Consider the following 7,431-nt stretch of genomic DNA (forward strand, 5'->3'; position numbering starts at 1 on the left):
CATTTTTAACTTTATAATGATATAACTTATTGAAAAGTGAATGGATCAACATAATTTTTTAATGAGAAATTATATTTTTTAATAATCCCTTTTTCATTCAGGATATTAATAAAAAAATAACAGATTATGTAGCTTTTGGAATAATCCACCAATTTTTTAAAATTAAACACTATCTTAAGTTTTGCATCGAAGCTTTTTTTTTTTACAGTGATTTTAATCACTGTCAGATATCATTATACTTGATCCAACTATGCCACGTCACCACTGTGCCGCGATCCCCCTGTGCTGGTTTTTTTTTTATGATATTTCTATTACTTTTATTATTGTTGCGATAGTATAGCACTATGACACAGGATTGTATGTGGGAATGAAATTACTGCGATAGTAATTGTAGTCTTTATGATGATGGAGGCACAATTAATATGTACAGTGTTAACACTGTGTCAAAATTTTGACCCAGAAATAACAATGGGATGTTTCGAAGATACACGGAACATATCGGATTGCGTTCTATAATTGTATAAAAAACATCCCGCGGACTGTATTTGCTCCGCAATGACGTCTTTTATGAAACTGCTTTTTAACGCCTCTTAGTAACATTTATACAACAGATCTGTTTAACCAAAAGTCGTTTCATTTGTGATATTTATAACTATTGTACATACATTTGCATTTTTTACGATAGATTCAAAATCTATGGTTTTAGCTTCGATGCGTTTAATATATGTTTTTACTCGCACAAACACATAATAAATTAAATAATCAATGCACGTGAAATATTTATAATAATTTATAAATTACTATAATTATAAATTATCAAATATAATAATTTACTCTTATATCATTATATATTAAAGTTTTAAAATTAAAAAAGGACATATAAATATAAAATACTGTCCAATACAAATATTTAACAACATGGAAATATATTTGATAATTTATTGTCATCAACATATATAATAATTAATTTGTATCATTATATATTATAGTTTTATAATTAAAAAAAAAAATCAAACTTTGTGGCATAAATTTGACACAACTACCAGTCTATTTGACATTCTAACAAAAAATCATTTGTATTTAATACATGATGAACTAATGTTAAATAAATCTGATATTTGAGTAGTGTTAACGACAAATATACCTACTTTAGTTGAAGATAAGGATATTACTTAATTAAGTATAATTAAAATATTTTTTACAAGTAATTTAACAGATTTATTATAGGTTTTATTATACGATGAACAGATACAACAGAATTATATTTAATCTTATTGCATTTATCTTTTCCCTTATTAATTTTAGTGTAATATTGAAAAAGGGTAAAACAATTTGTTCAAAAATACTATCCGAGGCATTAATAAATTTAGAAGGAATTTTTTGTTGCATAACTTCATTGCATAGAGTTGGACAAACAGAGAATGATTGAAATGGGAGCGTATAATTTAGTATTATTTTTCCAAAACTCTAATATAAACTTCTTGTATTGGATATTTAATAGATTTAATAGATTTCTTAAAGTCATATAAATCATTTTTATATCTAAAACAACTAAACTTATCAAGTGAGCCACGTACAAGTACAAAAGCTGGCAAATGAATTGAACTGTACACATTGTAAGTAATTAAATGGCAGCCATAAAGAGTTGAATATTTATTAACAAATTCTTTAAGTAAAATAGATGCTAGTTCATTATGAACATTATATGTTTCAACATTAATTAAAATGATAATTACACTCACTAACAGTACAAAATGGGAGTAAAATTTTTTTTTCAATTTATTTTTTTAAACTATTTGACCTGAATACAATGAAAATATTCTAAGTTCTGATGTTTTATATTCTATATATTCTATATATTCTATATCATCAAGTAATCTTGGAAGTCTATCGTACTCATCAGTTATATAATATCAAATTATTTTTTATTTCATAAATAATGTTTTCTATTTATTCTTTTTCCAATCGCATTTCTTTATTAGCTTTTAAATATATTTTTCAGCATTATTTGTATTTAAAAAAAGAAATTAGCATATGTTTTATTTCTAAATATACATAAAAACCGCCAGTTATATCTATAATTTCATGATTTTTTGGAGTTTTCAATAAAGTTCTTATATTTTTGGAAACAACAAAACACATAAGTTAGAATGATTGAAATTAAGTGGTATATAAAAAATATTATGACATTCCGCATGAGTTATTTCTTTAACAGAATTATGTGAAAGTGGTGTATCATTATTAACACTACTCATTACATTCAAATTGCTTACAGATAATGTTAACAAGAGAAGTGTGGGGACACACTTTTGGTGTTCTAGTTTATTTAACTATTTAAAGTACTTTGTAGAAATATCGGATAGGTTGGGTTTGGACTTATTTTTAATTGTTAATTGTTAATTCGTTTTTTCCCTTTGAATATTTAGAAGATTTTATTTTAAATTAATCAATTCTTGTCTTTATATTTTTCCGTCTTATTAAATGTAAGTTTGAAATGTACACTTAAGCATTTATCTAAAAAAATTACCCCACTCCCCCCTAAAATGATTATTTTTAAAATATTTAATACCACAAAGAACATAAAACTAAATAATATATCATAAGTCAGGGTGATTTATTAGGAGATTACAAAAATATGAAATTCAATAAGATATATATTACTTTAAGTCTTTCTTCAGTGAATGTAAGCATAGTGCTGGGTTAGCATGATTTTCCCTTACTAATGTCAAAAGAAGTACAAGTTGCTAACGTACTTGGTAAATTTAGTTTTCTATATGAAAATAACAGAATGTTTTTAAGCTACACTACTCCATATAAAAGTATATTAAGGCGTCTTTAAAATAAATATCACTTCCAATGTTACCATTAAGTTTCTTTTCTATCACAAAAATTTGTTTTAAAAAATTTCAGAGCATTATTTAAAAATATTTAATAATCAAAGTAACTATTAACCCTTCGAGTTATTCGAGTTAGATCTTAATTATATTTATGGACAGTTTGAACGCCATTGATTTCATGCTCGCATGACATAAAATCAAAATATGTTAAAGGTCGTTTCAAAACTGTGTATTTACCTATGTCAATCATGTTTATATATTAATATATACAAATATATATATATATAATATAATGTATATATTATATACAAATCATATTTATATATTAATTTAAAGATATTTATGTATTTCTTCGATCTCACTATAATCTTTTTCAAAAAAAAAAAAATAAGCGTAAAAATGTGACGAGATGACTAAGCAGCTTATTATTGTGATCGTTTTAGACATAGTTTTTAATGCTAATACTTTCATCACATTTATATTATTAAAAACTTAACTTGTTTTTATCAGCTACTCATTTATCGCCTATTATAACATTTTAAATTATATGATATAAAAATAATATTTATAACTAATAAAATGTTTTATTATTAAATAGTTTTTTACACATTATTTTGCACCCCTATGATTTGGCTCCGGTAAGTATCGAAAAAAAATTGAAATTAATCTCTTTAAAATTATTTTTTAGAAGAAAGTTGCTATTGTGTCTAATAAACAAAAAAAAAAAATGAAAGAAAGAAGGATAGAAAGTGGGGGGAAAAGAATGGTAAGAATGAAGTCGTATCTCGGGGTCGAACTATATTTATTTATTAAATAATAAATATCTCTACCTCATTTATTCCTATTCTTGTTTATTAAGTGATTTTTTTTTTTTTTTAGAAGTAAATCATGCAAATAAATATTCGCACTTACCTTTATTTCCTTTAGTAATTGACTGAGTTGGTTTTAATGGTGATTTCTTCCTTCAATTTGTATAAACACTCGTTTATACTGTCTTGCGTTTATTTCGATTAATTAGTCTCTCTGTGTATATTAGACTTAGGAAAAAGGATTCTCTATAATGGGACCTGCGTCTATTATAATTTTGTCACTTTTTTTTTTCATTTTAAATTCCTTTTATATTATACTATGTTTTTACTAATAATATTTTCGATGAATTCCCTACAGTCGATATCGATATTCTTAAAATTTACTCTGAACTAGTCAAAATATAATTATAAGAATATGTCTATCTATATTTAAAATATAATTAACAAGACTGTGATGGGCCAGCGTTTCTCAGCGTAAAGCCTTGGCTGGCGCGGACACAGTTACCTCGCTAATATTATTTCAATACACCTTTTACTATCTTTTACGTCAACTGCCTACACGTTACTGAAAGGTAATTGGCATAGTCCCTTAGGCTGGCGGGTACACAAGCATAAAGTACTACTACTAAAACTAATTAATTCTAATCACAAATTATGATTCTTCATTTAGTTCGGCACATTTAAGGCTGTTCATAATTGTAGGGCACAATAAGCTTTATTATGAATATACGATAATGTATAAGGCTATTACGCTTGTATAAATAAAATTATGTATAAATAAATAAAATTACGCTTCTTCACTCTTTTCGGTACATTTGAGGCTGTCCAGAAATGAAGGGCATAATAATATTTAAAATCTTTATATAAAAATAGAGACAATGTCTATTTGTCGTGAGTACATTAGGCGATAATAAAAATAAATAAAACTTGTTCCTGTGTAAAATATTAATAAATCATCTAAGACAATGTTCACCACTTAGGATGATACATAAAAAAAAAACTAAGTCACAGGGACAAAATATTTACTTATACTGACGCAGATTCCATGTAAGAGAATATTTAGAAGGTAGTCATCGTAGCAGTCGCAGTCAATCGTCAAGAGAAGTCCCTTTTTACCCGAAAAAATGGCTTTTTATACGCCGGATGAAGTAAGCCAGCGATCTCTATTGAAATTCCTAAGATATTGGATAATTATTTGTGATTGGTTAATTGATAGAGAAACCCTGCCGTGGGCGTAGTTAATGAATTGTAGGGGACTGGTTTGAAACATGTGTTGATAAATAATTATTTTTATTACCCAAAAAGGGAGACATTCCTTAGATGACTTATTGCTTTATTAATATATATGTGATATTTAGTACATGTGTTAATAATTATACTATATGTCAAAAAAAATTAATTGTCGCTACATTTAATTAATTTTGATTAATTAAATAAGTATTTTTAGACTTGGCTTCAATTTGAAACTAGGAAAGTATTTGTTTTGTGATCAAGTATGTTTTTTTAATTCCTGTCCATACAAATTTTCTGCTCTCAATTTACCGTTTTTAATGATTAATTCGACAAAATAATCCGAGTTCAATTTAATTGTACCCATCATTACCGCAAATTCGAAAAAACACTGTCAATTTTAGAAACTTTGAAAAATATCTTAAAATTGAATATCGTAAAAATGATATTTATTTAGTTCAATTATGTTTTCGTATTTTAATATTTCTATAACTTTTATTTAAAAATTTAAATAATTTCAGTAGGTTATTCTAAAGACAAAACATTTTTTCAAGCATTGTTTTGAATTACATTTTGATATTACATTTTTGACTTTGTGTTTAATACGTTTCTTAAATAAAATAGCTATTTAAAAACCTGGACTTAGCGCAAAAGTTTTATATTCACCGTGTTCTTAGAATTGTGTGTGTGTGTGCGCGGCTTGAGTCAATGTTGGACTACTGGTCCTTAGGTCAATCTTAACAATTAGTGTACGAGCTGGCTAGTTTTTGAGCTTAACCGTACTTTAGTGAGTATAGTAAAAAAGTAGTTGTGCTGGTGGCTGACAAGGAACCACCCTTCAGTTTGCTACTTTTGAGCTAGACTGTGCTGACGGGTCTATACTCTACCCCTTTAGTAGTGAACTAATTAGAGAGATTGGAACTGATTACTTTATCCAACGGGAGGACTTGAGAAGAGCTTGAACGACAAACTCATCGTCAATATTTATATATATATATAAAATATTAATTAATTTGTGTAAAACTTTTGTGTATATGTTGGGGCACTACCAACGTACGACATAAAAGGGCGCCCAACTCGAGGTCGTAACGACACGACCCCTCAAAGTTTTTTTTTCGTGGCATCGAAATTTGTGTGTGCGTCAATAAGTTGATCCGTCAATCACTTCAATACAAGGATTACTTGAAACATTCAACCGGAAGACACAAGGTTAGTGCAAAATATATTTATATATAATAATTTTATTTAGCTATTAAATTTAATAATTTAAAAATCTTCCCAGAGAAAAAAAAAAATTTTTTTGAGTGTGTGTGTAAGATTTCTCATATGTCTGTAGTATGAGTAATATTGAGGACATAGAGGAGAAATTAAAAGAAATTTTTGAGGATAATACTAATTCAGAATTAGATACATTTGTTTTTGACATAATATTTTCTGATCAGGAGCTCATTAATATTTTAGACGACGGAATATCACAATTGACTGACTGACTGAATTTAATGAACTGACCACAAAAAACCATTTACACATTTTTAAAAGATCTAAGTTTTAATTTTATTTAATTACAATATTATAATTATACAAATTTTTTTTATATAAACCTCTTATCTTTTTTTTAATAATATTAAAAAAAAAGTTCAATAATTTAAATAAAAATTAATTTTGACTTTCTAAAATATTAATTTGATTACTTAATTATTATGAATATTAATGAAATTCAAAAATTTTAATTAAACAAAATTAGTGATATATATTCAACAAGAAAAGATAAATTTGTGTAAAAGTAAAAAACTTAGACGAATTAAGAAACGTAAATGACTTAAGAACACGTTTAGCTAGATACTTTAGAGCGCAACTGTCAGATATAAAACCTAACTTAAGTCCAGCTGAAATTGAACAAATTATTTATGCCTCTTCTAATGATAAACTAATAATCGTAGAGAGTAACGTAGAACCAAGTGTAGAAGGTAAATTTGGAAGTATAGGTGTAAAGTTATCAGACATTCTTATTGAAGAAAAAAATCATTCCTACGCTATACTAGCGATATTACAAAACCGGTTAATTTTTATAATAATATTAAATACGCTTCGTCGGCTGATCAAAATAAATTAGAGGGTTTTGGTAAAGAACATTTTTATGAAGATATAGAAGATTTATATAGAACCTTTAAAGAAGAACAAACACCGGGTAGTCATAATAACTGAACAGAGGGAAAAATTCTAGACTTACTTTCATTAACTAATTGCATAGAAACAATAAATTCAAATATTACAAGTATGGAGTCTAATAACCGATCTTGGTTGATGAAACCAGATTATTTTTCGGGTACTGAGGATGTAAGAAAATTTTTCAGACAGTATGAAAAGGCAAGTGAAATTAATAGATGGTGTGAGAGTGATAAAATAAAATTTTTGTCAATATTTTTAAAAGGGACAGCTAGTATATTTTTAGAAAACTTAGAAGATAAAAAATCAATTTGGACATATGAGGAATTAAAAAACTAATTTCTAGACTAATATCAACCAATAGGCTATTTAACTATAATTAAAAATAA

Source organism: Daktulosphaira vitifoliae, unplaced genomic scaffold (assembly GCF_025091365.1).
Source record: "Daktulosphaira vitifoliae isolate Bord-2020 unplaced genomic scaffold, ASM2509136v1 Scaffold_4, whole genome shotgun sequence".
Taxonomy (NCBI): Eukaryota; Metazoa; Arthropoda; class Insecta; order Hemiptera; family Phylloxeridae; genus Daktulosphaira; species Daktulosphaira vitifoliae.